Below are 23865 nucleotides of genomic sequence, written 5' to 3'. Positions count from 1 at the left end.
ATATAATGTTTCAGTCTCTCCTTGCCACGACCTCTAAGCCTTGATCTCCAAGCAGAAGCATGGATGTGTGACTATGGTGGCAATACTGTTTTGCATAAAACTGAAGCTAAATTATTATCTGGCCTATCTCTTAGATTAACTAGGGAAAAGATGAACAAAATGATGAGTAAAGATTGGAAGCAAGAGGACTGTCTGTTTAGTCACAGTGTTTGAATGTCACTCCATTTGTTTACTAATCACCAGTTTAAAAGAAAGTGTAAGTAGATTAAAAGTGATTTGGCCTATTGATTTTCATACTAAAGCATGGTGTGAAAAAAGAACAGTTAAATTCCCTAATTCAATAAAAATCAACATTTCTCATATGGAACAGATTTAATTATTGAAATGATTAAACACATCATGAAGATAACAGAAAGTGTTAGATGTTGACTTCAAGAGAATTTACAGCTAAGGATGTGGGTGAAATAGTCCTCCTCTGTCTCCATTTTAATGAATATATTATTCAGTATTTCTTTTCATCTTTGAATGGTCCCTTCCAAAAATACCTGTAAATAAAAGTTAACTCACAGCTGGAACATTAGAGAACATGAAGTTGAAAGCAGGATATTCAGGCAAAGGTCACAACAAGGTCTCTGCGTACTGGGCCATACAGAAAGTCTCTCTGCTATGTTGGCCCACCCTTACTCTTGTGCCACATTCCAGTAATTTCACTGAAAATACTTGTGAAGCAAGAAATATGCCTGAGTATCTATAAAAAGTTGCAAAGTATGTCATTTAGTGATTAGAAACAATCTTTTCTCTCTCCAATTATCCAGACACAACACTTTAGCATATTCTGAACAGGACTGTATTTGGCAGTGCACACACAGCCTGTTTGAAATGCCTTAAGTCTCCAGTACAGAGCCTAAGAGATGATAAAAATCTCCCACAAAATTATTTATCTGTACTGCACAGATTGAAGAAAGCTTTGTCCTTTTTATTTGGGACAGTTTAATCAGATGCCTTTGAATATGCTGGATAGAATAAAGTAAGCTTAATAAACATGCACTGGCTGAAAACTTCTTTGTAATAGCTCAATATTTGTTTCCCTTTCTTTTCTTAATGCCTTTGAAAGGAAACCATTTGAAGCTCTGTGGTGTCTGAACTTCTCCTGCACTGAAGTGCATATAGAGATGAGAAGAAAAGCCAAGCTGACTATTGTGATCATGCTTTTCTTTTTGGCTTGAGAGATAAGGCTCCACAAAAATCTGCCATGTGGCACTGAATTTAAGAAGATGAGCAAGGCAATGGCTTGAAACTTCAGGCTCTCAGTAATGCTGCTATATTTATATGAAGATACAACAATAGTAAGGAAAAAGCCTCTGCCCCAGTAAAAACTAGAGGGACTAATCCTGTACCACTGAGTACAGGATTACACTGAGTGGGAGTTTTGTTATTTACCTCAGTGGAATCAGGATATAGTACAGAGAATTTGATCCCAAGTTCAGTACACATAGAAATGAAGGTTAAAAAAACACTCGATGCCAATGCCTCCAACACTCATATACTGAAATTTGTTAGGTTTTTAAACTACTTTTTTTTTCTTTATGTCTACAGTTTAAAAATCTGAACTAATCAAAAACTTGTTTTTTTTTCATTTTTTTTTTTAATGAATCAGATTCCAATTTTGCTTATGTTTAGTAAATCATTCACAAGAATAACGTCACTATAGTAGTTTTAGCTACAAAAACAAACAAACAAAAAGCTGCATGACTTCTTAATATGCATATTTATATATTGCATATCTACACTTTTTTTTATTTTTATATATATCATTCTATGCATATATATAAACTACATATTGAAAGTGAAATTGTTTTATACATGTTGCCTGATTTTTTTTAACCTGTGATACAATCATAGTATTTTATAAAGAAAAATGTTCTAGCTATATGTTAGTTTTCACATCTAAATGAATATTTTAATAATTTAAGCACTCATAAAATATATAAACAACCAATAATTCATCTGAAATTCCTTTTCCACATTTGATTTTGGTCAAATCCAGGAAGGGAAAAAATACTAGAAAAGGCTAGTATATGACACACAACAATCTGACATTCTTTACAATGCACTTTTCAGTCTTGTCTGTGTGTCATGTTAAAAGTTCAACCTAAGAAATCAACAAGCAAACTAAACAATGGATAATTTAAAAATAAAAAAAAAAAAAAATCTTTATGAGCATTCTACTAAGTTTTAGCTATCACTATGTGACTCATTTTTTCTTTTAATGCTTGCAGACAAAGCATCACACACAGGGTTTAATGTTTCTTTACAAAATTATTATAGAAGCACAAATAATATGAAAATAGAAAGTTGTTGTATGCTATTTTTGCAGTTAATAAACCAGTCTAGTTTTCTTTAGATGTTCCTTAAGATTTCCACCTGATGTATTTTTTTTTATATATAGGAAATTCCATTAAAAACAAGAAAAAAAATGGTAAAGGCAACTGATCTCTGCAGCTGGGTGCTCTGAATGGTTCTGGAGTCTCCAAGCTTGGAGATACTCAAACCCCACCTGTGCATGGTTCTGAGCTACCCACTCTGCTGGATCCGAGGCATTGGACTTGGTGATCTCCAGATGTCCCTGCTAATCTCAGCCACTCTGTGATTTTGGGAGGTTGCTTCAAAATTATTCTGATGTGTGATGTACTCCCAGGGCCCAACTCCCAAACTCATGGTGGTTGTATATGCAGGAACATAGGTTTAAAGCAAACTTCCCCATATATCACCCACAGGGCTGCACAACCTTTAGCTTTGCTTAAAGAAGACATAAGAAGGTTGTTGGTGTGGTTGTGAATAAACCGTATATATTGTACGTGAAACAAATACAAATAAGAAGTGAACTCCTTACTTTAAAATACAAATAAGATGAGGCAGAATCTCTACTGACATGTTTCTTGTCTGATTTAATTTGCTTTCTGTAGCCTATCCAAGAAATTTTGCATTTTTCTTGAGCCATGCAAATGTCATTTGATTTCTATGCACTAGACCCCAGTATCCACAAGCCAAGTAACACCTTACCCTATAAGAAATCCCATAACAATAGATTATTATCAGAAGAGAATATTATAAGGATATCTATACTACAACCTGAAAGTTTGATTTACAGCCAACACTCTTTAATCCTCAATTTGATGAAGAATCACACACAGGTGAAGATCTCAGTCAAGAGTGGGCAGAAGACTTTTTGTTAAATTAGCCAGACCACACAAAAACAGCTCATTTTATGTTCAGTGTGGAGCAACAAACAGTACCTGATATGATATGATCGAAATGATAGAGGCTGGAGATGACAGAAAGTCTGAGCTGTACCTTCTGGGTTACATGGTTATCAGCAACCATCTCAGATAGGCTCCTTCAGACTCCCACCATGTTTTGGATTAGTCCGTTCTGTCCGTAGCTATGAATTTGAGTCCCCAACCCTGGCACAGGACCGCATTTCAGGTCCCTGGGGCCTTCAGTCTCTGACACAGCGAGGCTGCAGCAAGGCCAGTCTCCAGCTCTCCACAGCCCTGCCTTGCCCAGCCATGGACCCTGCTGAGCCAGGCCCATGCACAGGCCCATCTTGTCCCTATCCCCAGAGCTGGAAGTGTCGTGGTGCACTTGGTTGCCATGCTTCTGGCTGGGGGTGCAACAGGCCCTGACTCTCAGGGAATCCCTGAAGTCTGTAACTGTTCAACATCAATGCAAATGCTTTTGTCCCTGTGTTCATGAATCGCTCGCTTCTCATTATTTCTCATTATTTGTGGCCAGCAAAGCTGCATGGCATTATTCCTCCTTCCTGCCTGGATGACAAACATTGTAAACAGAATAAACATTTTCAGAGAGAGAGAGAGAGAGAGAGAGAGAGAGAGAAAGCAATATTACATATATGTCCTTCTTGTACATGAATAATGTCTTTGGCATACAAATGGTCACTGTTTACACAGAGAACCACATAACCTGAAGCAGTCACATGAATAGAAAACCATTGTGAAAATAAAGTGAAAAGATGTACAAAGACAAGTAACCTGTGTGTCTGAAACTGAACAACAACTGACGTACAAACAGCAGCTCCCCAAGGCCAGCCCCTCACCCTCAGGTGACTGCTGCTTTTCTATAAGACAAGCTTGTACAAGACATATTGAGCACACCACTTCAGGTTTTCAAGCCCTGTCTGTGCTGACAGAATTACTTTCTGTACCTACAAAGAAAGAAAGTGTATTTTGACTGCCAAGATGTGTAAGATGTTCAGTACATAAGGAACATCTTTTAGCTCCATCCTCATTGACATTTTACAGACAGAAGTTTTGGAAAAAGACTCCTTTTAAAAATTGAATATCCAGTGAATATTTACAAGCAAAACAGAACGTTTGCTAAACTTGTTTTGAAATGTTTTTAATGAGGCTACATAAAGAACTCATGTTTTCAGCAAGGCAAATATATCCGATGATACACAGAATTTATAAACACTGAAAATGATCAAGAAATTCCAAACGGGAAAAACCATCCATTTCTTTGCAGGTGAAACCAAAAAAGTTTTAGGCGTGTTTATAGTACCCTCTGATGGAAATCGGAAGCATTACACCTCCATAACATTTTCTTAACTGTAAAGATAGCGAAGATATATTCTGGTACACCTTCTATAACTTAATCCACAGCTAAAATCAGAATTAAATTAGAAGAGCTTAGAAGCTCTTTCAAGCTTAAAACAAACAAACAATCAAACAAAAAACAAACAAAAAAAAAACAATAGCAACAAAAACCAGCAGCAACAGCAGCAAAGTCTTATTGAGCTCTTACTCTTTTCAGCTAATCGGGAGAAACATTCCCAAAGATATACATTTTTCTTCGTTACTTTTTATACCATACGTGTCTTTATTTCTCTTTTGTAAGAATTGGAAGAAGCAAGGTATTTTTTGACAATCTGTTTATTAGATTACCTATCAGTACCTATCCCTCACAACCACAGGTCATAATTACAGAATGTCAATGAATTTTTATTAAAATGAAAATTATCAGAGAATTAGCTTTAACAATCCATACTACTTTTAAGATATAAAATATCAGAGCAAACTTGCCATCATTTATATTCTTCTCATATAATGCTTCAAAATTAACTTTCATTATTAAATGACAAGTCATTTAGAAAATATTTTGCATACTGAGATTAGAAGGGTGGTTATTGTTGACTAAAACTCCCCCTCCAAGTTTAGGAAAATTTTCTTTAAAAGAAACAGTTAATTGCTTAGTTGTGTCAGATATTTTACAAAGCATTTAAACTGCTTGAATATTTTCTTCTCTATGAAAACATCATATACTGATTATTAAATCTCATTAAACCACTGATAGTTATGAGCAATCTGAAACTTTAAACATACTGCTTATCATTGTTGAATTGGGAACATGTTACATTTATGATAAACAACAAATACCTGAAATTCTTAAAATCAAATTCAAGACTAATTAGAGTGAAGAAAAAAAAAAAAAAAAAAAAAAAAAAAGCTTCTGATTTAAGCCCATACTGCTTCCAACAACCACCATTAGATCTGGAAATTGGGAAATGTACATCTGTTTAATCACAAGTCAGCAAGAGAAAGGAAAACCCATGTATTTTATTCACATTCACATATTCCAGCTTCATAGTGGGCAATCATTTTAATTGAAAGAATAGCTTTTATGCCATCAGTTGTCAGCCATTAGGGTGAGATTTCAAGTAAACTGAAGATAACAGTTTTAGTGTTGAGGCCATACCCATATACTGTTTTCGGGATGTGCCTCCTATTCTTGCTGTAGAAAAAATGAAGAAAGTCTCCATCAGAATTTTCTAAAGGCATTCTTAAAATGACAGATGACCTAAGAGATGACCTGTTTTGTAATTTGGCTGATCTCTCAGTAAGTAAATATACCAAAATAATTATTTTTTATTTACCTTGTGTTGGTTTTCTGCTGGCTTCTTGAGCAGTACCAGCTCCTCCAAGAGCCTAACAAGTACTAGGAATGGTGCCAGGGAAGAAGTGGAAGTCTGTGCCTAAGAGTAGGGGTGAGGGCCGTAGCCAGACACTAGCACAGGAGCTAGTTAGGAGATGTTAGATCAGCCAAAATACATTGTTAAATTCACCCTAATAGAAAACTGGCCACTAGCATACATTCACATCCATATTTATATTGCACAGATTACACTGCAAGAGAGAAAAGATCAATCAAAATATTTGTCCTATACTCTCATCTAATCCACTTATAGGTCAGCAGAAAAAGGGAAATGCACTGAAGATTTACTTTATGTTATTAAGAACAGTTCTGTGAAAGAAATACTGCAACAGATAATAAAGTATTAGGTGAGTAATCAAGTTCTTTAGGACATGGTCAGCAAAAATGCATTAACATGAACAGCTATATTTGAATTAATGAAAACTAAGCATGCAGAAATCCTGGGAGCCTTGGAGTTCCTAGAAAAGGTAGAACTGTGACTTCATTCAGTCAAGCTCAAGTCATTTAATCTTGGTTACAAGTTCATCACCATAAAATGTACATGTCTGGAAAATTAAATGAAAGTGATATATTGTCTGTGGAAGGGCTTGTAAAGATCTCAGCAGGGTTAACTCACTGAAATCTATGAGTATAAATATTTGGAAAGGCTCATCATTTTATTTTATAAGATAAGCATGTAAGAAAAGTTAGTATATTGAAGTGCCATCTAGGCCAGGGAATTCACCTGTTGCTTCTCTTATATATTTCTGTTATGAGTGTATGTGAGATCCACAATCATCAGTGAAGCTCCATTTGTATAGGACTCTAGGTCCTATAAAAACACATCTTGGACTTGAAGAATGTGAATCATTAATAAACAAGATGTTTTAAACTTGAGAGTAAGAAAGCATTTTCTCCATTTTGTAGGTAGGAGAGTAAAGTAGACAGTTGGATTGACTTGTTAAAGATTGCACAAGATATCTATGGCAAAGCTAGGTATTTTTTCATAAATTCATAAGAATCATTACAATGAATCACAGAATATACCAAGTTGGAAGGGACCCACCAGCATCATCAAGTCCAGCTCCTGGCTTCACACAAGACTGACTGAATGATTAATTGTTTATTTCAAACTCATTGTACAGGCACTTCCTTTTCTAATAGTAAATTCCATCCATGTTGCAGTTCTACTGTGAATAAAAATGAAGGAAATATTCCTAATTAGCTCAAAAGTATTTAGATGAGTCTGTTGAAAAGACTGATCAGTAAAAGCCACCAGTAAAAACATACAGTCTTAATTTTACAGACTGCTAGACAATAGCCTCATTGCCATGTAATTAAATCACAATCTAAATAATGGACAAAGGCATAAGTAGTTCTAAGACTGCTTGTTAAAATAAATCAGTTCAGAGACATTTACAATGCTGAACTGAGTTTTATTGAATTGATAAATATGTGTGCTGCTACTAAAATAAGTGCAACGTTTTATAATATCTCTCTCTTTTTTTTTTTTTTTTTTAAATGTACAGTGCATAAAATCAAAATCAATATACATGAATGTATCATTATGGTGTACTCTCCTGGGTCTTGGAGTTGGTATGCTCCTGTAACTAGCATCCTCCAGTTTCAACTACAAATGTCAGTTAAAACAAGCTTGTAGAAATATTAATGTAACACTTCAACTTTTACAACTCACAAATCAATAAATTCTTTCTTATTTATCTGAAGAAAAAAAATATAATTTTTAGCTGTCCAACTAACAGATGACATTTTTTATCTCCTGAAATCTGAGAAAATTCTAGGTCAGAGTTTTTCGACTGGTTGTTCACAAGTCACATTACAAAACACAGAGACTACTCTTGTTGCATAACAAAATATTAGAAAGAGAACAGAGATGTTTTTACAGCAAAAACATGTGAAGAAAAGTTCTTTAAGAGGACCCATTTAGTTGTCCAGAATATGGAAGTGATACTAACCTTCGATATAGATGCTTATCCATATTTGGATAGGTATAATTTTACATCTGGTTTTACCGACTACATACAGAATAGAACTACATCCAGTACATCCCTACTCTTTTATTGAAATGGTATATTCATCTCTCTCCTCATTCCATAAAAGGCCTGTGCTGTAAGCCTGAACTGCACCTCTTCTTTAGGAAGAGATTGGCATAAGACAAAGAAAGCAAAATTTGTAGGCTCTATCTATACAAGTAAACTCAAAAAGACGAAAACACTAACAAATGCATGGACAGGTCATCATCAGTAGTTTTAGATTGTTAGCATACTTCCTGGCTTGGTTTTGGCCTGTAACTGTCTGTCTGTGAGGCAATGAAATGACAAGTCAGGAGAGGCAGGTCACAGGCAGGTAACTCTGTAGCATGGCAATTCCTGGAGATTCATCAATAGACAGATTATTCCGACCCATGATTTATTTTTTTTTTTTGGACTACAGTTTGCTTGTTTGTTTGTTTGTTTTAGTCTGATATACTTATGTATAAATTGCCATAGTAACAGCAGTCAGAAGCCTACGCTGCTGGTGGAAAAAAATAAACTGGATTTCTGAGCCTGTTTCCAGACAGAAGACTTAGTCTGGACTAAGCATTTTGAGAAGAAAATACAGAGGAACTAAAAGCACAGAGTTCTGTTTAGATACTTCCAATATTTGTGTTCAAGTTTTTGTTTTCCATTTACAATGAAATCTTCTGCTATGTGGAGTGTCAGTTGTATCTTAGACCTTCTCTTTTATTTTCCACATTAGACATAGGACCTAGTGTCATACTGACATCCTGAAATACATGTGAAATGTCCTTCTGACAAATTGTTTACTCATATGACATAAAATAAGTATTCATTTTAGTGCTAAGATGCTAGAAGGGAAACAAAATTAAGTTTCCCATGCCACAGCAAGTGTAATAGAATCCATCAAGTCACAGGAAAACCTGCACAGATTAACAAAAGAACAACAAAGGAAGGGAGCTCAGAAAATGGAACAACACGTATCACAGTAACAGACAGTTATGAATACTTCTGTATTTCACATATTTAACACCTTTGTTGTTCTTTAAAATGTAGGGAGAATGCATTAGATTAGCCTCCTGGGTGCGTCTGTCTTGTGTGACCGACACATAGGAAGTGACTAATCCGAGTCATATTGTTTTTCCTCCGTAAGAGTGCTGATAAACTCTCCATTAGGACTGAAAGCCCCTCTAGGCTCTGTCAGTCTCATTGCTATTTAATCCTAAATGAAGTATGTCTTATCAATTCATTCCATGCCATGACCCTGGTCAAGGTTAGATGAGGGTCTAGCTATAAAAGAGCAGGAGGTAGTAAAAAACATTATTTTCCTTGACAGACTAAGAAAGCAGTGATGTGTATAGAGGTAACAATACTTTACTGTAAATGCATTTCCTTAGATATATTCTATATGTACACTGAGAAAATATTTTTATTTTTCTTTAACGTTTTTAAATGACAGAACATCATAGTAGACTTTTTCTTTCCTGTATTTTTTTTTTAAGATGAGATTAAAGCAAAGATTGTGGGGTTTTGTTTTATTTTTATTTTATTTTTTATTTTTTTAGCAAATCCTGTTTATGAGAAATCTATTTAAATTAATGCCACTCCTTTTTCAAATGTCTTTTAGAGTCAAAGAAGAAAGTGAGTCACATGGCAAAATTATCCTTCATGCTATTATCAGTGAAGATGGGCCAGCCCTCCTACTGTTTGTTGATGCATCTGTCTAGTGCAGAGGGGAAAAAAAAGAGACAAAAAATCCCTACTCTGGGGAACTGAGCAGATCACAATAGTTTGAAAAAAAAAATAAAAAATAAAAAAATAAAGCAGAAGAACTAGCTCAAGCTCTACTCTATGCTTTTACCTTTCCCCTCTGGCAACCAGTCTAAGGAATTCATCTCTATGTATACATTGTACTTCCTGATTAATCAGCTACTGAGTCCAAAATAAAATAAAATAAAATAAAATAAAATAAAATAAAATAAAATAAAATAAAATAAAACAAAATAATAACACTATACTAAACACTAAATGGACAAACTGTTTCAAATTTTGAGACTACTGTCACTTTCTGCTATAAGGAAAGCTAAAACAAATTTTACTTTATAGAATTCTAGCCCAAACTGACACTGGAAAACTGTGGGATTATGATCAAAGTTGTAAGCAGAATTTCACCAGAGGTACTTCTTTTGTGCTAAACTACTTTGTGCATCCTTGTTGACTTGTGAAAACAAACAGAAAACACAATAAAAGATGTTCCATTCAAGTGATGTCCATCATTACTGGAATCACAGATGATGGTTTTAAAGTCTCTTCTTAAGGTAGGATTAGGTTATGCTGTAGGTATTAACACTGAAGTAGGCTCAATAGGTGGACATCAGTACTTATACCTGCCAAAGATTCAATTTGTTGGTTGTATATTGGCCAACAATTTAATCTCTTCCATGTTGCTAAGTGGCAAAGCTCTGTCAACAATAAAAATGAAGAGAACTAAATGAAGAGAGAGGTTATTTCCAGAAAAATATCTAAACTAAACATTTTTTCAACATAATTTTATTGGTTTGAGCATCTACAGAGTTTGTAATTTTTATCCTTGCTGTCCTGGAAATGTCTTATAACCATGAACAAGTGGGAAATGATATCAGAATCAGAGCCCTACATATCAACCTATCCTGTGAGTAAAGCAAAGATTTCTACAATGTGTTATCTGAATACTAGGGAGACTGGATCAAATTGTAACACCTTGTCCTTTATTGTTCTTTTTTTTCCCATCATTATTTATCAAGCCACCCAGATTCTGCTTCCAGACTTCCACTATTATCACTTATTAACAAAGAGAGCATGAAAGATCTATTTAATCAGCTGTAGATTCCCAACAGTGCACTCCTACTAGTTCCTTTGAGAATCACTATTATGAAACTCCAGTTGCCCAAAGGAGTTCTGGAGACCAGAATGGTATTACTAAAGAAATATCAATGTCATTAATTGAAGCAGTGCTTAGATCTTAGAGCATCTTGACTTCTATGATCTCTGACCACAACACAACACTAGCTAGGCGTAGTTGGTCTGTCAGAACCACAATTATCATTCACACAATGATCTCTTAACAGGTTATACTTACTTAGGTTTGATAACAGTTCATGAAAAAGGAACATCAGGGAGGACACACTGGAGGAGGAGGTTACCTTTTTCTGACACTTTGCTGTCAATAAATCAGCTAGCTGCTTCCTAGGAAAGCTTAATAAGGGAAAAATAACTATAAGTTTAGCAATACAGCACTGTACACTGCAGCCTCGGAGCTCAGAATTCTTGTATAACCTGTATTTGTTGACACATCATAATACAGCATAAAAACTAAAAGGAGAATTGACACTACAGTAGTTATGCACATATGAACACTTTATCTGTATATTGATTTGTTGCAAGAGATTCTTCTATGCATGTATCAAAAATGGTCAGTTTATGTGAGGCCTGGGACCAACACAGCCAGAGGGCTTGCTAGTGGGAAGGAACAGGGATAGTGCTCCAACACCCAGTAAGGACCTAGAAGGTCCTGCCTTTGTTCTGCCTATCTGCTGGTGACTTTATCATTTTCTCAAAAAAAAAAAAAAAAAAAAAGAAACAAAGAAATAAAGAAGAAAATAAAAAAGAAAAATAAATATGGTTTCATACCCCCAGGGATGATGATTCCACCACCTCCCTGGGCAAACCGTTCCAATGCCTGACTGCTCTTTCTGAGAAGAAATGGCTCTTCATTTCCAACCTAAACCTCCCCTGGCACAACTTGAGGCCATTTCCTCTAGTCCTTTCACTAGTTACCTGTGAGAAGAGGACAACCTCCAGGCCCCCCACTCTTCCAGGTAGCTGTAGAGAGGAATAAGGTCTCCCCTGAGCCTCCTCTTCTCCAGACCAAAAAATCTGAGTTCCCTCAGCCACTCCTCACAGGACTTGTGTTCCAGGCCCTTCACCAGCTTCATAGTCCTTCTCTGAACATGCTCCAAGGCCTCAATGTCCTTCTTATAGTGAGGGGCCCAAAACTGAACACAGTACTCGAGGTGCAGCCTCAGCAGAACTGAGTACAGGGAGACAATCACCTGATGTAGCTACCAAAGTTGTTCTTTTTAAAAAAATAAAAAGAAAGAAAAAATGTTAGTTGATAGTTTTTCTATCTTAGCTCTTAAAACAGAAAAAAGTAGTGAGGAAGCATCACAGCAATATCTGTGCTATGTAAAAAAATATCATTAATAGTAAGTCTGCTATCCACTACAACTTCTTTTTTAATTATCTGGTACAATCCCTATGAAACCAGGGAAAAAATATTTTTTCCTCCCTTTCTTGTTTATAAAACATTTAGTACTTTTTCACATCATTTAACTCACAATATACTCTTTCAAAATTATCCAGTGTGTATAGGAACTTGAAAATATTTTACAGTCGTAATTAACCCAAATAGTTATTAAAAAAAAAAAGTTTTTAAGAAAAAAATTAAAAAGCTAAGAGCATTAGAGGGTCATAGTAATATTCTGTCTTAATGCTTGTTATATTATTTAAGTTCAGAAACTATTTTCTTTGAAAGCAACTGTGCAGATAATAGGTACATATAAACTGTATAAAGTAAACAACACTTGCTTAGCCATAAGTAGACATATTTTTTGAGCCAGATGCCTAATTTGTTCACAAAAGTTTCATATATGCATATATGTGTATAATGGGCATGAAATCAAAATGTAAATTCTTTCATGCAGATGGATATCTACCTGAATGAAATCAAAAAGTGCAATTATAAACAATGTTTAATTCTTATATAAAACATAAAGTAGCTGTGTCTAAGGACAAATATGCTGATTTAGTAGAAACAGAAAACCAACACTGGCTCTTTGTCTTTTAAGCATACAGCATTACACAAGGGATGAATTAATTGTGTGTGCATATCTCTGTGTGTATATGTATATAATTAATATTTAATAATGTGGAAGATGAGCTCTAGTGACTCTTGTTGCAACAGCTTAAGAAATTACTGCCCATGTCTGTTCCAAAGCTCTCCTGAATGACACCACCCTAATTTCAAAGTCAGCAGAAGAAAAAGTGCCTGATCTGCAGGAGGCATAGGAGGTGTCACACACCTTAGTTTAATACCACTTTTGTCACTAATCTACACTACGATACCAGTCTGGAAAGGTCCTGAGGCATACAAACATATTGCTTTCTGCCAGCTGTCTTACAGAGGCCTAATGTGTGGCAGGTGTGTGACTGTAGACATCTGAGTTGAAAGACAGCAACCAAATTCTGTAAAGGTCTTTTACCATAGCCCTTAGAGAAAGTTTCAAAATGTATCTCTTCTTTAAAGGTTAAATCTTAGATATATACATAAGAAGACGTATAATAGCATTTCTGACGTCCTTGCCTATGGCAGGAGGGTTGGAACTCAATGATCTTTAAGGTTCCTTCCAACCTGAGCCATTCTATGATTCTATGATTTTGAGATAAAATTCTACTTATATTAAAATAAATATTGTTTTTGTTCGAAAATTTACTCCTGTAATTACTCACTAATTTAGGCTTATTGGAATGCATTTTCTTAATCTTATGTTGTCAGTTATACTCTTATGTAGCCCCAGTAAACGTGGGCTGATCCACAAGGGAAGATGAGCCAGGATGCAAGGATGATGGCAAAGCAGGCAGGGGTAGTGTCCCACGGGACCCAAACAAGAAGAGCAACACTCTGATGATAGCCAACATCATCAGCCAGTCTATTGATCTCCAGACAAGTCCTCGGGGATGAGGCAGGTGTGCAGTCAAGACAAGGTAAGTCAGCAAGACAGGGTCAGGAGCAGCAAGATACAAGGCCAGGCACAGCCATACCTGTGGCATAGCCCAGGCAAGGGCCAAACCTGAGCTTAAATTCAGCCAAGGGACAGGGATTCCACTGGTGAAGATCGCAGATGAGCCTTCTTTTAGTTCTTTCTCACACAGCTTATTTCACAAAAGTCTAACCCAAGTTTACGCAGTGACACCATATCTGAGACCTCGAAGACTGCCAGCTAAACCACTAGGAGTAGGGAAGAGATATAAGAGTCTGATGGTACTCTCAGGACTGTGGCACAAGTCCTGAAAGCACCTGCTAGGTATCAACAGTTCAACAAGTGTTCACTTTTTTCCTAAGGTGTTATTTTTAGGTGACTCCCTAGGTAGTCCCATACCACCAGCTGATTTTGTTTGAAGTGCTCAATGGAAAATAGAGCTGACAAACTCTACCAGCATTACACCTGCTAGGGTTCGAGGAAAAGGTTGGTGAAAATATGAAGAGATTACTGTGCTACAGAGACCCTTAGTGATTACAGTGTTTCTAAATTTAAATTTAAATTTCTATATTTTATCTCTAAATTCTTCCTGAAGGAACGCTAAGAAAATTTTATCTCCTGATAGTGCTATGCATCTAAAGATCGACCCTTGCAAAGTGATGGTGCAACAGATGGCTGCAATCAACAGAGAAGAACTGGCAAATCATGGTTGAATAGAAATGGAAAATTAATAATTAATATCATATGTTCACACATGAAACATGATCTTTTAACCTCAATTTCCATCTATAGATTTGTTTTGATTAAGAAATAAATTACAAGTGCATAAAGATTCCCGTTAGTGATAGGTATAATTGGATGTGTCTATCGCTCAGTGAGTAGAAGAGCAAAAATCAACATCTGCAGTCCTAGCTGGAAGCAGCCAGAACATAGTCAGGGTTCCAGTGTTCAATCAGCAGCAACAAAGGAAGGTTGGCACATGGCCCTCAACACTGTTACCATCGACATATGTTTCTATTATAATGAACGTCAAGCTCATTTAGAAAAAAAATTACATCTATCAAAATCGAATGGCCAGCTGAGTGTTTTCTTGTAAATGGCCTTTGGGATAGATTTTGGCCATTTAAATAGTACCAGTGAAATATCTACATATGCTAAATAGATGAGTGATCTCTCCTAAGTCTGTGTCATTAGTTATACCATTTTTTCTCCCTTATTGAAGACTGGAATTGGAAATGGAAATACATAAGGCTAAGAACAGCACTGAGCTTATGAAGCTACTCCCATATCACAACAGGAGACATACTACAGATTTTTTACATGCACAAGAATTCCATGTCCAGGAATCCAAACCACAGGCAAATGCTGTTTTGTCGTTGTGATGGTGGTGTTTGTTGTTGTTGTTCGTTGTTGGTGGTTTGTTGTTGTTGTTATTGTTTTGCGATTTTTTTTTTTTTTGGAGGATCTCTCTCTAGATGCAAGTGAACTTCTCCCAGAATATTAATTTTGTCCTTCTGCTCATCTATTCTGTGGTCATTATCCAAAAAAAAAAAAAACCAAAACACTTACATACTAATTACCAGATTGGTTTCATAGACTTCAATAGTGGTATCTAATGCTTAAGTTGAGCATGAGCCTAAGTGTTTTTCTGTTTGTGTCATAAGACTCTCTCCAGGGCAGATGAGCTAATTTTCTGTAAATCCAAGCCCACATGTCAAAATTAAGTCTGTATTATGTGTTTAAAAATGCTCTGATCATGACATCTGATTCTCTGTTTCAAGAATTAAGATTTTTTGTTCAAGAATTAAGAGATAATATTTTGATCAGGCTTAGATTTACTATATAAGTACTGATTTACTTCATTTTATCTCTTATTATTAAATCTTATCTTCCATATGCCTATATAGCCTCTGTCAAGACACTAAAGGTAATATGCAAATAAAATTCTAGGATGAAGCATTAGGAGGAGGATGTTCCCACCTAAGAGACTTTGAGACTTGTCCACCATTTTCATATGGATCAGAAGCAACTTGCCAAATTACAATAATCTCATAGCTGAGAATCATATGTCCACTCCCTAAAACATATATAAAACTTTTAAAGTAATAAATAAATAAATAAATAAATAAAATTAATAAATATATAAATATATAAATAAATATAAAAATTAATAAATAAATAAAACTATTTCTATTTTGAAAAAAAAAATCGTCCACTTAGGGCAGAATAAATAAATAAAGGCAACATGACATTTAAAGTTAAACCATCCACATAGTGCTTTGCAAACAGAAGTGCTTCAGAGAATTTTCAGCTGCTCATTGACTTTTATTGTCTGATTAATTAAAATCAAGTATTACCCAATTAAATATTTTCCAAAAGCAATGAAAAATTGCAATGAAAGAGTCCAGTTCCTTATATAGCTACAGTAACTTGAAAACAATATTAATAATAAATATTAATAACAATAAATGAAGCTACAAGTGAGGTATTTCTACATATTTACAACTGCTGAGAAATTGAATCTTTTTTTTGGGGGGGGGGGAATTACTGTATTTGTGAATCACATTTATTTCTCAGGGGAAATCACTGCTGTTGTCCTTGTTCTTCCAGTCTTAAGTAATTAATCAAACTGATAGACAAATAGACAGAATATTTGTAGAAATGCCCCATTTATTTTTTTGAGTGAGCAAAGATTGATTTTTTTATTCCCTCCCATAAGATTTATTTTCTTAGAAAAGAAATTTTGTTTTCTAGAAACAAAAGAAAATATATAGACTTTTGCTAGTAAATGTCACTTTTTAATCCTGTTGCTAGAAAGACAAGAACTTAAAAGAATAGGTCATGAATATGAAATTTTAAAAAATAATAAAACTTTTAAAATTAAATTTAAATTAAAAAACTGTAAATGCATTTATACAAGGCTCAGCTCTGCCACAGATCTGCCATGTTACTTACCTAGTAATAGGTAATAATACTCAGATAGTATGGCATAGTGTTATTAAAGGGTGACTGTAAGTGAGCAAGCAATTTTCCAAAGGCATTGAAGCTCCATGGAGATTGATGAGTTTTTATTCCTCCTGTCAATAGTGAAGACTACAAGATCAAGTGTAAAAGTATAGAGAAAGCCTTTTAGGCAAAGGCTTTAAAAACTGAGTCAACAATTTTAAGATGGACAAGATGATTTGACCTTCCTGTATCACTCTGCTTAGCTTACAACACATGCACTAGTTTTTATGAATTAAGCGTTTCAGAGTTGCTATATATATAAAGAAAGCTTCAGTACACCATGATTTGAGAGGCTTTACTAGTGGTGTGCAAACTGGAGTCAAATCACAGGAGTGTGAAATGGAATCCAAATCTTCATCAGACAAAAGTCTTAACCTGTGGTAACAGATATGATCCATAAGAACACACTATTTGCATCTGTGAGAAAACAAACAAGCAAGCAAGCAAAGAAAATCCCAAATGATTTTTTTTTTTTTCAGTCTTGAAAAATTCATCTGATCTCCAATTTTACAGCATCTGAACCCAGTTTTCAGTAGTGTTAGAAATAACAACAACAGCAAAGTTCCTATTGGAATTCAGGAGGTCTCCAGAACATCTTTCGTGTGTTGTAATTCTGGTTGGGAAATGTAGCTTTTGTGCTACAGCATGTGTGAGCAGAAAATGGTATTTCCAACTACAAAATATTATTTTTGGTATCTGTAAGCCTTATCTAATCTCCTACTTCCGGTGGATTTTGGCTCTAGTTCTCTTTGATCCTGAAGAAAAAAATAGTTAATTAAAAGAACTCTGGGCTTGAATAGTTTCAAAATAGTCTATCAGAAGCAAATGACTACAGCTTATGGCTGATCATTAATAATCTGCATTTCCTACTTAAAAATATAGGACAGCCTGAATTACAAAATAGCTGAAAACTATTTTTTACAGTTCTAGAAATAAATGTTTTCAATTCTTGACCAAAACCACAACAATTTACATATTTCTGATTTATTTTTTTTTTAATTTTGATATATATATCTCAAAGGATTTTTCATCTGGATAAAGTATTCACAACTGAAAAAAGTGCCACTCAGTTCTTTGAAAGAGAGTTTAGTCTTACATATTAGCATCTATGTATCCATTGTCATTCACAGGCGTTAAAGACAAAAACTCCTTTACTTAGGATTCAAGGCTGGAAACCCCCTGCCTGTTAAATCGCTGCAGTTTCCAATCAGTAGCCATTATGCAGAGCTATGCTTTTCCTTCACATCTCACATACACCTGCACTGGTAACTCACTGCTCAGGCCAGAGAAAAGATACTTGAAGTCTTCCAGAGATGTCAATATAGAGTCTTATTTTTGGTATCTCCAGTAATTTTAGGGAAGATGTAGGCTATGGTTAGGAGTCACTTTTCCTGAACATTGGCATTTAGAAGTCTTCTAACCTAAGATGCCTGTTCACCTAAGAAATTACCAAAAATATCTGCTTTTTGGATTGAGCTCCTAAAAGAAACCACTATGCACTTGTCTTCAAAAAGTTTGTAAGTGATTGACCCAGTGTGCCAAGAAGGGAAAGAGGAATGCTAGGATAAAGAAAAAAAAAAAAAAAAGCCACCTGTCACCTAACCCCCAAATGGTAAAAAACACTAGTCTCATACCATTTGCACCCAAAAGGTCAACTATCAGAATGCTAACTGTGTAATCAGCACTCTCTGACATTTAAAAGAAGTAGTAGAAAAAGACCTCATTGTTATACTCTTCATAATGAAATCATGGAAAGGCAATAGTTGAAAAATGATTACAACTAAGATTTGCTGAACCACTGAAGGTACAGAGTTCAGTGTGTGGAGAGATTAAAGCCTTGTGCAATCAGTGCCTAGAGATCACATGTCATTTCACATCAATTGGAATGATGAATCTTTTACATAATGTGAATCATGGTCTAATTGTGAGTTTGATTGCATCTACTGTTGTTCTGATCACACAACCCCAGCACATAGAGGTGAACAGGGAGCTAAGCCATTGTATAGAGTTAAAGGAAGAAAGAAAAGCTGTGTAGCATGAAATGAAACTGACTTCTCACAGGATATATACTGCTAAGTGTTGCTGAGCAATTTAACAAATACGTGTAATATATATATTGACATCATCAGGAAAGGCAATTAGAGGTCCATCTCTCGCAGCAATTGAAATATATCATTTCTGAAACCAGTAGGCTGCGGCCAGGAAACTCAGACTGAAAACCTTGTTGCCAATGAAGATGCATTTAGGACAATAAACTCTCTATTAGAGGCAATACAGGCAGAACGTAACTAACCCAAGACTCTCACAAGAGAAAGAAATGGTACAATATACTTCAAAGATATTTCTAAAGATCAGGTTCAGTCATGGATTATTTGTCATAATTTGTCATATTGCAAAACAAAGCAATTTTTTTTTCTCTATAGAAATTATATTGCTTCTATTACCATAGTAGCTGAGACATACAAAATCTGTAATGCATTTATTCGCCAATACTATTATAACTACTGACGTCACTTTATAAATGTGAAATAGAATATCAGTTAGAATCATAGAATCATAGAATCATTAATGTTCAGTTAGTTAAGGAACTTTTCCTAGACACTAGAGGAAATTTACAGAATAGCAAGTAATTTTATCCAGATGCTCAAGTAGCAACGTACTACTGCTCTGGATACTGCTGGATAGGTGATGGATTCTAGCTCCTACTTGCTTGTTAGTGAACCATCTGGATATAGGGTACAGGGCTTTATTACATTCATTACAGAACTATTCTATTTCTTGGTCTTGGAGAAAGAATATCTACCAGCTAGGACTTTCCAAACTTTCTTTAGGGTCAAAAGGAGTTCTTATCATTGTAACTGAAAAGGAGACAGTTAGTTCACATTTTATGATGGATGCTTCACCTCTAAATAATTTCGAGGTCTGTCTTTAAATGACAGTCAACATGTAGGCAATACAAATTCATTATGGTTAGTGTTGCTTAGCTCAGCTTCACAGATCTGAAAGCATGGTGAAATAGTGAAGAAATAGTAGTTTTGCCCTGTTATTCAGTATAGTACCTAGCTCACTGTCTTTTGTGTTTATTAAGGATTTGCTTAAATCCTTCCCTATGTCTACCTGAATCCTCAAAATCTGCAGAAGCAAGATTTGAGAATGACAGGAGAGCCAGAAAGACATTATAGGGGAACAGCTGACAAATCTGCATAAGACAAGGAAGAGGCATTACCTGGAGACATGTAAATTCACTGTAGAGGACATAAACTTGCAGTTGGGAGCAATAACTGCCTTACCTATTCTCCCTAACCTTAACTTAACTCCTGAAGGTATAGAAAGCCCAGCCTTTGCAAAAGAGAGAACTTGGGAATTTTGCTTAAAAAAAAATAATAAAAAAAAAAATATTAAAATGACATCAAAATTTACCTTCACATGGATGTGTTTCTGATCTTGCTATCACTTATAACATCCAAAAAGGAATTCTCAGTAACACAAAAGCATTAATAGCACTGAGGTTTGCCATTATCCTCTCATTTTTTAACTGCAATATATGTTTAGGGCAACAGGATTTTTTTTTTTTTTTTTTTTTCTGTCTTGTAGAAAAATTTCCATAAGGCAACCCATTTTCTCAGAATCATTACAGTTAAAGACCAGGGAGTCATTTCAAGCTTGGCTTGTGTGTAGGTATTTGGCTATACGTTTGTGTAGCTTCAGCTTGATTTTAGACAGATGAATGTGTAAAGCCTTTGAAATGTTTCTGAATAAATACAAGTCAAGGGTTGGCATGTCAGTTGACATAAGATATAACACTGATGGCAGAACTATGCCATTTTACCTCTGCTAGACAACTGTTGAAATGATTCTGAAAATAATCTAAAACTTAATGCAAAAGAATTTGTTACGCCAGCAAATTCTTCTCTTGAAGCTAAGTTGATAACTTAGCTTTATAAGCTATATATGTTTGTGGTGCCAATAAAATTATTTGCACTAAATTTACACATAAGAAAATAATTATTAATAAAAAAAATCTAGGATCTGGATCTCTTTGATAGATGCCTTTGCTAGACACCTTTCCAGCATATATGTGAATATTTTTGATGTGCTGTAAGTCATATTGCTTTGCACTTAACATTTTCTGACCCACTATGGGGTATAACTTAGAGTAAGTTGTGTAAATATAAGGATAGAATTACCATTATTCCTTGGGGACCTGAGGTTTATTTGTTAACATTACAACTAGTGCATTCCAATAGTCAGACACTATAGTATGTTGACTTAGGAATTATTTGGGAAGAAAAAGTTATACTGAATTATATTTCACTGCTTAAAATCCAGATATTCAGCAGATGGAATATACAAAATCTTGCAGATAACTATTTCTTTTTGTGAGGTATTTCAGCAGAATTTAGAAATAGAAATTGATTACGGTGAAGTCTTCCTTGCTTCCTAGTTTGAGGGTTTGTCAAAACCACACACACACAAAGTATATATGTATATATACTTTATATATATATATACTTTATATGTATATATACTTTATACATATATATACCTTATATATATACTTTATATATAACATAAAATACAGCATATAAGAGTCACAGCATTTGGTGAGTAAGAAAAGCAGAATTTGGCCATTTGGATAGAGGGAAGAAAAAATTCTGGAACTTGGTGATAAGAATGCCAAATTAATTCCCCCTTGAATTCCCTCTTATCTACGATATCAAACACAAGTGTGTATACTGTGGTTTAGAGATAAGAAAGGAGTGTGTTTAAGGTAAAAAACATTTCTGGTAGTGTGGATTTCATTAAGCCAAGAACATTTTTGCTAGATAATTTAAACATGATTCTTTTATCCTTCTGTCTTGCAAGGGTTTTATATCATGATGAAAACTGAAAGCACAGTCTTGGGAACAGAATAGACTAATAGCATAAAAATATATGTCTGCCAAAAGTAATGGCCTTAACTTCTGAATTTTAAGAGAGCTCAGATTTCTCTGATGCAGTGTCCACTCTCATCACATTAATGAAAAACTTAAGTACATGAGATTCAGAGAATCATACAGGTATACCCTTTGTACCCTTATCATACAGAAAGAACATCTCTACAGAAGACATTGAGTATTACTCAAATACCCTTTGATTTGTCAGATATTGAAGGAAGATTCATACCTCCAGCTGTAAACAAAGAGCATTCATTAATTAGTTTCCCAACAACAACAACAAAATAAGATGCAAACACAAATTAGTGGCTTGTGACAGATGCCCAGGTAACAAATTCATAGAACTGGACTCATTCTGAACTATTATTGTTGGCATAGAAGCTGTAGGGCTTCTGAGAGCTAGCCAGTCAACCCAGGCAGACTCATTACTGCAAGCAGGATGAAAATAAAGAGTGACATAAAATGTCACATGATATCTCAAATTCTAACACATCAATAACCGATTACTTAAGCAAAATACTGCATAGGGTTGTATGTGCTGGTGTGCATGCATTTTAAGTACTACACATGCATAGCTTACTCAGATACTTCATTAAGTTCAATAAATTAAACATGAATCATTGGGCACATTAAATGAGTTGCAACCCATAATCACCTAAGTAGCAACAAGGCATTCATTTAAACTGACCTAGATGGATTGTGTAAAGAGTTGTTAAATATAATGAGAATACAAATCACAAGTTAGAATCCCTGGAACTCTTTTCTGGTCGAAGGGATTTTTATAAGTCAGTAGCTGAAACTGGGTATATGTCTGATATTTTGGAACCTCCTTTACCAGACAATGGTTTATTAGTGTAGTTTATATGCAAATAATATAATGTGAGATCATAAATAATGTGTGGTGGTCCACTCTGAAATCCTGTGCCACTGAATAGTAGGGTAGTAGAATACAGAGCAGTATTCATAAAATCACAGAATCATAGAAAAGTTTTGAGTTGGAAACATTCATACAAATGATGAGTATACAAAATAGGTAGCTGAGTCAGGTATCTCCAGAATTTCAATATTTGGCGTAATTAAATGAAAAGGAAAATGATTATTTGAACTTATTCTGGAACATACAGCAGTTGCTTAGGTATGCTTTGTCATCTTATTTAGAATTATTTCATGGTTCAGAAAGAAGGGCACTGTTCCTACAGTCAAAGGATTTATGGTAGAATTCATCCAAGTAATTGTAGAGGTTCACTCTTTATGTAAGTCATTCCAGTCTCCATGCAGTCTCCATGTATTCTCCAAGTAGTAGGAAGAAGAAGAAGAGGAAGAAGAAGAAGAAGAAGAAGAAGAAGAAGAAGAAGAAGAAGAAGAAGAAGAAGAAGAAGAAGAAGAAGAAGAAGAAGAAGAAGAAGAAGAAGAAGAAGAAGAAGAAGAAGAAGAAGAAGAAGAAGAAGAAGAAGAAGAATTCAGTGTCTCACAGTATATCCCCAGCTGCACTGAAGAGGTGACAATGATGTTAAATTTCATGAGTGGTTTATCTGAGAATAACAGAAAAAGGAATAAAATAAAAAATGTGCCTAACTATACAAATTAGTGGATTGCTAAATGAATAAATAAATAAATAAATAAATAAATAAATAAATAAATAAATAAATAAATAAATAAAAGTAGTGGAAGAACAGAGGTCATCTTAGACTGAAACATAATCTTTTCCAAAAATAGCTTAAGTTAGAATGCATATAGGTTGATCACTAGAAATACTGCCCTGCACATTTGAAATTTTAAGAGCCACAATACACAATTGCAAATGATAGTTTCAGATGATAGCACAGAGGTAGCGCGTTCTGTGCATATCCTTTCTGGTCACCTGCACTTGCCTAGAATAAGAATTTTGCAAGCTTTTTGCTTAACTGCCCATTCCAATGGCCACTTATGGCCCCTCCAGTGAAGTCCAGCAATGTAGCAGTAGTAACAGAACAGATAAGTACCTGCTGAAACTAAAACCTGGAGAATTCCAATATAATCTAAATGGTGTCCTAGCCATAAATGCAGTTTTTCAAAGCAGGTCTTCAAAGAACTTAAGATGTTTTTTTTTTATTCATTTACAAAGAAGTAAAGAAA

At 34.9% G+C, this 23865-nt stretch overlaps 1 long non-coding RNA gene across 1 annotated transcript in view; it reads right to left on the bottom strand.

The window, feature by feature from the left end:
- LOC140001760 (uncharacterized) overlaps nt 1-23865 on the bottom strand; it is a 56239-nt gene that overhangs the window by 25889 nt on the left and 6485 nt on the right. The window lies entirely within an intron of this gene.

Source organism: Anas platyrhynchos, chromosome 2 (assembly GCF_047663525.1).
Source record: "Anas platyrhynchos isolate ZD024472 breed Pekin duck chromosome 2, IASCAAS_PekinDuck_T2T, whole genome shotgun sequence".
Taxonomy (NCBI): Eukaryota; Metazoa; Chordata; class Aves; order Anseriformes; family Anatidae; genus Anas; species Anas platyrhynchos.
The sequence above is the reverse complement of the archived record's forward strand: the minus strand, read 5'-3'. Positions and strand labels throughout refer to the sequence as shown.